This window comes from Pteropus alecto, unplaced genomic scaffold (assembly GCF_000325575.1).
Source record: "Pteropus alecto unplaced genomic scaffold, ASM32557v1 scaffold35, whole genome shotgun sequence".
Classification (NCBI taxonomy): Eukaryota; Metazoa; Chordata; class Mammalia; order Chiroptera; family Pteropodidae; genus Pteropus; species Pteropus alecto.
The window spans coordinates 7,505,201-7,514,714 of NW_006437828.1; the positions used below are offsets into that span (position 1 = coordinate 7,505,201).

The 9,514-nt window shown below is 43.3% G+C and overlaps 1 protein-coding gene across 2 annotated transcripts in view; it reads left to right on the forward strand.

Moving 5' to 3' along the window:
* DGKH (diacylglycerol kinase eta) overlaps positions 1 to 9,514 on the forward strand; it is a 92,196-nt gene that overhangs the window by 1,262 nt on the left and 81,420 nt on the right. For both annotated transcript variants that reach the window (XM_006914951.3, XM_006914950.3), the window contains exon 2: positions 946 to 1,026. The gene's annotated coding sequence lies outside the window, so the exon portion shown is untranslated. The remainder of the gene's footprint in view (positions 1 to 945; positions 1,027 to 9,514) is intronic.

Below are 9,514 nucleotides of genomic sequence, written 5' to 3' on the forward strand. Positions count from 1 at the left end.
TCTGTGGCTGTCCGTAGCATTTTGTGGCATCTCTTCCACCTTTAATATATCGTCTGTCTCACATTAACATTAGCTGTGTCTGTTTCATCACCTGTGCTAGACTGTAAATTCTCTCGAGTCGGGGAACGAGTCTTCCAGTCGGATTGGTTGGATTGAAACACACCCCCTGGAGATCTTGGGGGGGGCGGTGGAGGCTGTCAGGGAAGGGGCCCCCTTTTTTGACACTTCTAGAGGAGACTTGTTCTTCCCGCCTTGCTGGAAGAACATTGAACGAGTATGAACAACAACCAAGTGACTAAAAGTGGGAAGGATACATTTATTTACTAGAATATTCTAACTTCCAAATTGTATATTTTTAAAGATTCCATTTCTGTGGAGGTTTTAACCACTGAAAAATTTTTGATGAAAACCACTTTTAAGAGTATAAAAGAAACATTCATCTTATATTCGCAGAGCGGATTCACCGTCTCATTTGAACACATTTATAGATGAGGAAGATAAAGTCCAGAAAATTCCATGACCTGAGCCTGGACTAGTTCTTTTCATTTCTCATTTAGCAAATGTGGAGACAATGATGTCTCCTCTGCCTTCCTGGCAAAGCTGTTACAAGGTTTAGAGATATTGTCCCGTGTGCGTGTGTGCGTGTGTGTGACACTTAGTAGGTTCCCCATGGATTATGCTCCTAGGTGCACAGAGCATTTTGCTTTGAAACCGTGTTCTAAAGCTCTTTAAAGTCATTTTCAGTTTGGGATTTATGTGTTACTCATACTTTGTGGTTTTACTCACAAAGTATCACTACTTTAAATTTTTCCTCATTGTCTTTTCCTAATTCCTGACATACCCACATAGTCATGACCTAATAGTAAAAAAATAAAATAAAATAAATATTGAGGAGCATTGAGTTCAGTTTTTATTTAATATGTTTGTGTTCTTTTTCATTAACAGTCTCTGATATTTGATGAAGTTGACCTCTCAGATGCCAGTGTAGCTGAAGCAAGCACAAAAAATGCTAACAACAGCTTCACGGTATGGTTATATTCTGCTCACTCCCTCCTCAGAACTCGTAGAATGATCTTTCCTGCGCACACACAGAGTGTCCTCTTCACTCACCCCTGTGTGTCAGCCCGTGCTCGTTGGAGTTCTCACCAGCACAACCAGCTTGACGAGAACACTGTGAGCTCGAGTACCCAACACTGTTCGCGATTGTTCGGGTCCATAAACCAATGTGTTAAATGTATTTTTTTTTAAATATTTATTTTTCCTTTTTAGGCCTTTTAATTTTAGTGGTTTGAATTTTTCACTTCCTTTAAATTTACGACTTCGACGGACTCCCTTGTTCTCGAATATTCGAAAAGCTCGGTTTTTATCTTCAATCTCCAAAGTAATATTTTCTCCTTCTCTTCTACTTTTACTCTAGTTGCTGTAGTTCGGGCCTTTCATTTCTTCTCACTTAGGTAATTCTTTTGGTAGCTGTTTAAGAAGTGTCCCTGGTTCCAGTTAATTCTTTTCCAATTGCAAATGCCATTGCTTAAAATACGTCCCTGGCTCGCCATTGCTTGTCAGATCGCATCTGCAGCTCAGTCTTAAAGTCTTATAAAACCACACATCAGCGTTCTGGTGTTACTGATCATTATTTGCCTTTACATACCCTATCAGTCGAGTATTTTTGTCTGTGCCTGGGCTTTTCCCATTTCCTCTGACTTAAACGATTCCTCCTCCATCTGTAGCTGTTGAAATTCTACCAGTTCTTCGAAGCTTATCTCAGATATCTCATACTTCTTCTACTTCTTTGATTAAAAAAATATGAGTTGAATACCCTGTGGGTTGAGTACCATGTACAAGGTGCTTGTGCTAAGCACAAGAGAGATTCGGAGATGGATGGATGGACAGATGGATGGGTGGATGGATGGATGGATGGATGGATAGATAAACATCATAAATAAAGATATGCACAGTATAGTTCAGCGAAGTTCATCTGGGGTTGTTTCTATAGCCATGTATTCCTTCGGTCCCTTAAGATGTATTGTTCTTGCTATGTAGTTGCCCCCATCCACGCTCCCAGTCCCTGCTCTAGGAGGCCACCACTCCGGCCAGCAGTGTGTTGTGTCTATCCCCACAGGGCAGTTGAAAACAGACGGACAAACAAATACAGAGCATTGCCACGATAGAGGCGAGCTGGGGTGGGGGAGGAAGCAAATGAGTTCAGATTTAGTCTTATTGATTCATGGGCATGTGGGATGATAATTCATGGTGTAAATATGCTTCCTTGTCCTCCTTCCCCTCCCCCTCCCCAGGGAGAGTTCAGTTTGAGAAGAGGAAAGCCAAGAATAGAATCCTGGGAAAATGTTAAAATTTAAGGTTTGACCAATAAAGACAGAGCATTCTGAAGTATAGAAGGAGCATCAGGAGGCACGGCTGTTACAAAAGCCAGTGGAAGGGTTTCAGGACGGAAGTTGTTAAACGTCACATGCTGTCGATAAGTCAAGACGAAGAAGACATGAAAAGCATTTGTGGCAGTAGTTAACTCGGAGGCCGTTCGATCACACCGGTGAAGGGCTGGCATGCGTCTGGCTCCACTGAGATGCAGAGCGGAAAGGCAGAGGGGGCCAGCGGAGGTCACTTCTCCTAAAAGCTTGGCCCTTAGAAGTGTAGCTAGAAGAGTGTTCGGGTTTGTTGAGAGAGTCATAGTTTTATCGTTTCTTCTGCTTCGTTTTCGAAATGGGTTTTGAGCGTGTCTGTGTGGAGAGAGGAAAGACTTGTTAGAATCAAAAGTCGAAGCTTCAGGAGAGACAGGGAGTGACTGACTGATGGAGCGTGATTGCCGAGTACGCCGAAGGGCGGAGAGCCAGAACCCAGGGTCAGGGGTCGGCATTGAACAGGAGACAGAGTTTCCAGAAGCAGGTGTGGGCAGGAAGTTCATAGCCTTCAAACCCAAATACTACTATTTTTTCAGTGAAATCGGAGACAAGGCCTTCTGCTATGAGTAAGAGTTTAGGAGAGTCTGGAGTAGCTTCTATACAAAATTGGAATTGAAACTCAATAGGGGCCTGCAGAAGATTTACTAGGTAGTGAAGAGTGTAGCATCTCCCAGAGACTGGAGATCAAGGTTAGTCATAGTCTTAATTCTTAGGCCTATAGCATTTTCTTTAAGCTGGGGACAGAGAACAACAACTAGATTGATCCAGGGTTCATGGTTCATGGGGAATGTTGGACAGAAAGATAAAGGGATTGTTGGATATTTGGGGTATCAATAACTCATCCGTCTTCCCCCTCTTAATTCTCAGATTTTCAGAATGAAACATAAGTGGTGAGCGACAGCTTAGTAATGATTCAATAGGATCCAAAACCCACTAAATATAGAGCTTCTGATCAACTGTTGGAGGCGTCAGGCCAAATGTTGCTTTTTCCTTCCTCCCAGGTGAAGGTGGGGTAGGGCGACCAATCAGATGAACCACTGATCTCCCTGGGGAGTGACCAGTAGTCCTCTCTCCCGGTGGAGGCTCATGCAGGAGGGATGACAAGGGTTTTCCCCGCAACAGGGATCTGGAGTCCAGTCTGAAGAGAGTTCTAACGTTGACGATTTGAAGGATGGAATAATTTCGGGTGAAGACAAGGTGTAGAGTGTCAGATAGATAAAGGTACGGGGACTGAGAAGCTTGGGAGAGGTGGTCGGGAGAGTTATTCAAATCCTTTGTACAGATCTCTCTTGGACTTGCTCCTGCCTGCCGTCTCTCCTCGAGCCTTTCTTACAGAAGTTACTTATATTCTGCCTAATATGTATTTAAGTACTGATGTCTGTTATAGCCTCCTTGAGCATAGGGCCTGTGTCCCATCTTTCAACCTCCTGTTACCTTCTCCATAATAAGTATTTGCTGGTTTAATTAACGAGGTGAAAGTTTATCTTAGGCATGAGAAGAGTTTTTATTGACAGATTTTCAAGAAATTTCTTCAATTAACCAAACATTTCTGAAATTTGTTGGGCTAGAAATGTAGAGACTAAAGTGTTAGGCCGATTGTTGGTTCGAGTTTTACAGCAAATCCGTTTGGTAGGACTTTCCAGGGTATAGAAGGGAACACGAGAAATGTGTTTAACCAGTAATTGATGATCCTGTCTTCAAATACTAAAACATCTCACCTTCCTGGTTTGCGGTGGCTATTGTCGAGGCTGTCATTTTCATTTTGGCTAGTTCATGTCCAAGGTTAATAGTGTTGTATGATGGTGTGATGGCTGGGGAGTCTAGGAATGGTCAAATTCTGTTTCGCTGCAGCCACTCCTCCTCTCCTGGAAGTCCCTAAGGATGGTAGATTCACAAGGGACAATAGTAAATAGAAAACCTATAATTAGTAAACAGGAAGTGGAAAAGCAGAGCTTCTGAAAACCCGACGCCAAGCTCTCTAGTAAAGTGGATTCTCGGTTGAGAGTTCTAGAAAGCCAAAGGCAGCTGACCAGCCCTGGCACGTTGTTCAGCAGCGCTCTGCTGGAGGTCATGAGTGGGTCACTGAGGCCAGCGGAGCTTCCAGGGGAGGGGATGTCAAAGGGTTTGCTGATATGCCAAGAGCCAGCCTGGGCTCCCGTCCCTGGAGTTAGCAAGTCTCATGTTCATGGTAGTGTCTTAGTTTTCTATTGCTTCATAATTACCACAAACTTTATGGCTTAAAACACTGCCTGTCTATTATCACACCGTTTCTACTGGTCACACAGCACAGCTGGGTTCCTGTCTTCCAGGTCTCGGGAAGCTGAAATAAATCGATATGATCCATTAAATATATATTCACACTCATACATGCATATATACTTTTTAATTATCTTAGATTGGGCTATTTTGACCAAGGTTTGAGTTTAGGGTTTTGCAAGTGTCTTCTGCAATAGACAACAACTGTGACAACAAAACCTGGCCCTCAAAGCATGTTCTGTGATATTAGGTGACAGCGATGTGATGTGATGGGGAGTAATGGACAATCCCGGACTGCCATTTGGCATGTTATAAACCTTTAGGTTAACGTTCATCATTAATTTACTTGTAGTTTAATTTCTACTGTGGCATTTTCCATGATTGCAAAATTTGTAGTATATTCTTAATCTTTTTGTTCATTTTTTGACTGTTCGTTTTGTTTTTTTTTTTAAGTTTGCTGATATCCGCATGGTGTTTTGAGTGTTATTCTCACTTTAACATTTTCATCTGTACCACATCTTTTTGCTATATGTGACATGTTCTTCTTAGATTAAACTGCAGAATTGATGTCCCCTTGGTCACACTGGTGCCCTCCTGGGAAGCGTCCCAGACCTGATGTTTGACCCAGGGCACTTCTGTGTCATGCAGTATTCTGTTGACAGTATGTTACAAATTCCTAAAAGTTCGGGAATTTTGGAGGAGAACGTAGATGAACTTTATCTTGAGAAAATATTTCATCCTGCTCGTCTCTCAGAGGTGTAGTGAAGATTTATTCTCACTTTCGACTCACATTCGTAAGTGTCATGGGGAAGGCAACCATTCTGTAATGAATGAATTGCAACCACTCTTTGTGAGGAGAAGTTATTTGCTAAAGAAGAGCTTTTTAATGATTTGAAAGTCATCACAATCACACGATATATGTTAGGGTTTCAAAGCCTGCTGTTCAAATGACTGTTTTCTTTACTGTTTCATGAAAGGCTAAATCTTAAACAAATGAGTCATCATTTTAAAGAAATTATTGTATTGACGTTTTTAAAACTTCTCATGGAAGTTTGTAAAGAAAGTAGCACTTTTTTTTTTTTTAACTAGAAAGAGATGCACAGGTAATTTATTTGGTTTATTTAGCCACTCTTAACATTTCTAGTGAGCTCTCTACAAGTGTGTGTGAAACCTCATGGTCACTGCACATCCGTGCTGGCTCGCTCAGCTGTGTGAAACAGATACCACGTGGTAGCATTTATTTTTAGAACTCAATGAGCACTGGAGCAGAGTCATTTAGTGTAAGGGTCACTTGTCACAGCAGACACGACAGAAAGTTGATTAGCATTAGATTATGATTTTTCCGATGAGGTTTAAAAAGTATGCATAAAATCAAGCCAATAAACAAAGAGAACATACTCTTAACAGCAAATGAAATGCTGAAAATTATGCATTCGTAGTACAATTGAAATCAGCAGGCTGTTTTAGTGTTTACTTCCTGTTTATTGTGTTTACTCCTTCGCTTCCTCTATATTACTACAGTTCGGTCCGTCTCTCGAGAGATCTCACATCCTTTGAATCTCAGAAAGTGTCAATTGACTTTTATCTATTAGTGTCTCAGTATTAGTTACAAAAGAAGTAACTAAAAGTTATTGTTTTCATATCATTTGTGCATGCACAGCAGGCAGGAGGTGTTTAGATCATCACCTAAGTAAATAATCACTTAAACAAGCTGCCTACTCTATTTGGTAATAATTTGTTGTAACTACTGTGTGCCTCTTCTAAATGCTTTACGTCTTGTAACTCATTCAGTTCTTTGTATCAATCCTATAAGGTAGGAACCATCACACTCTCCATTTATAGGAGTCTGAAGCATGGAGGCTAACGTCTAATCCATGGAAATGGCTGGAATCTGAACCCATCTGGGTCTTCTGGCCTCAGTGGTACTCCACTGTGCGGCCCTGCCTCCCCGTTGTGCAGTTTTAAATGAGTGTGGTTCACAGAGTATTTCCGTTTGGTTTTGACACGTTCAGTCGTCTTTTCTACTCCAAGTCAACCATAGAGTCTTACGTTGTGTCACCAGAGGCTCGTTTCATACTGGCGGGTCACACCACAAACTCGAATGTTATTACGTTATATTTCGGGCACTGCATTTGAAATGGAAATGTTGGCTAAAGAGCTCACCGAGGCAGGTTAGCAATCTTATACAAAGGTCCCGGGATCGCGGGATGGATTGACATTAAAAGGCACTTGTTATTTTAGAGATGTGGGGAAAACGTGAAATGTCTTTCATAGCTGAGGGATTATCGTGTAAAAGAGACGGTAGACAGGTTTTGTGTTACTGCCACATGCAGGACAAAGACCTATGATTGAGTTCACGGAGGGACAATTTCAGCTCTACATAGAGGAGAACTCTCTGACTTGAGAGTTCCACCTGATGGAACAGGCCCCTTGTGAGGTAGTGGCCCTGCCCATTGTCAGAACTGCCCAGTCATCTCATTCCCTGTGAACCAAAGGCGCCTCCCAACCAGAGTTCTCGGAGCAGACTCGGGTTCAGAGTGTTGACATGAGCTTCGCGAGGTTGGACGGCCAGTAGCTATGCGGAGCTGGTACAAAATTCCTGACTGTCAAGCCCTTGGGGTTCGGTGGGGACAGGCAAGGAGGAGTGGGCACTGTGCCGGACACTTTAAACACAGTCTCATGACAGCACACAGCAAGAGCTAAGTGACCATCCTTCAGGAATGCTCTGGGACAGATCTTTGCTTGGCTTGTGTATGTGGAAGGGGCTGGGGGGAGATGGTGGGGACCCAGTTTCCTTGCAGTTACGAAAATTGTCTCCTTCACCACTGAATCCCAAAGGCTAACACAGGGCCGGGCAGAGAGGAATGACAGTAAATATTTATGGATGGATGGATGGATGGATGGATGTGGGCAGAGAGGAATGACAGTAAATAAAATGTAATTTCAGGTTTTAGCTTAGAAAACAGTTTTCTAATTTTCCTCCAGTAATGCTGGATTGTAATATACCTATAAATATTTGTATCCAGTGTTGAATAAGCGAATGTTTATAAACTCTAGCTATTTTTTTGAGAGAAAAATGTAATTTCAGGTTTTAGCTTAGAGAACAGTTTTCTAATTTTCCTCCAGTAATTCTGGATTGTAATATACCTATAAATATTTGTATCCATCTTGAAATCTTTATATAATGACCCAGACTGTTTTTATACCAGAAGTAATTCTTACAGACATGATTCATGCCTAACATTAATCATTGCAGTGGTTCAATGGAATTATTAGATGCCTGATAGTGGCAAAATTCATGTATTTTACATCCAAGTTGTTTAAAATATTTTATACCACTCTAAAATGATATTAATGCAATTCGAGTGGCTGTTTCACCTTTTAAAATTGACGTGTAAGGTTTAGATGACTTTATGCTATGAAAGCTCATAATTTATAATAAGTTTGAAATTTGTATTCCTTTTTCTATAACTTAGACTCCAGGCTTTTAGAAACGAGATATCATTGTTTCTGTGGGTGTATTGTATTTTTCTTTTCATTAAGCAAAGTGGCATCTTTTCCAAGAATGTAACCCAGAGAAATATCCCTTAAAACTATATTATGGGCTTCCTCTGACTAGAGTCCTAGGAGGTAAGAAACCGTTGGTCCTTTTGTAGCTAGACTGAAATCTTGTTATGGGTAGAAGAATTGTGCCTTTCCTTGTCTCCACCTTCACCAGTAGCCGTCCGTACATCTTTCAGGAGGCTTTCTAAAGTAGTCAGGAACCCGTGAGCATGTCCTTGCGTATCGTGGCGATGCCAGAGCTCTGGGAACCCGGGCTTGTTTGCACAGTCAGCCCATGGGAGTCCCAGCTCAGAGACCAGCTCATCTAAGAGCCTGTCGTGGTGTGAGTCGACACTATCGGTAGTTCGGGAGAACTGTGCCCCTGGTGCTCCAGGCCGGGTGCCACGGCGAGTCACAGTGCTTGGCATGACCACTTCCCCTCACCTGTCCGGTCCGCCAAAGACCCAGGGCTCAGAGAGCACGTGGTCAGTGACCTTCAACCTGCCGCCGCTAGTACTTTTTATATCCCGCAGGCTCTTGCACAGCAGCCCGCTCCCTGGCCCATCGTCCACCTCTGGAACTGCCCTCAGATATTCATTCATTCATTCATTCATTCATTCATTCATTCAGTTAGCAGATAGTTACTGAGAGCTTGCTGCATGTATCGGAGATCATGCTAGATTCTGGATATGCAGTGGTGAATAAAAAGAATTGGCCACTGAGTACCAAAATTTTAAAAAGTTTTAAAGCCTCCCCGGACAGGCCCCTGTCTTTAAAGTGTGTGGCCCTGGGGTAGGATCCTTGGGATAAAGAGAATAAGGAACTGCCTCGCAGTGGGGGCCGGAGCCCGTGCCGTCACAGGGGTCCATCACAGGGGTCCATCACAGGCTGTCAGAGAGAGAGGGGAGCACACGGCCTCTGAGAACTTGAGGCGCACACCACTCGCGATTCCACAGACTGGCCCCTCGAGGACGGCTTTGTCTGCCCTTCGCCACAGACGTGCCCCATGCTGGCATCTCTGAGGCCAGAACGTGGCCACTGTGTGGAACTGCCTACCCCCGAGTATAGACGTCGGCACCCGAGGAGGACGTTAGCCTCAGGCACCGTGCGGCTGGCCGGTGGAAAACTGCCATGCGGTGGCCAGTCTGGCCCGTTTTAACCTTGCGGATGGTGGAGTGACCTTTGCGTGTCCCTTCTGTGCTGTAGCTCCCAGTGAATGGCCACAGGCTGCACAGCTGGTTTGGGGGCTAGTTATAAATGGGCATTTTACTCACATTCCACGCGCTAGGCCTTGCACA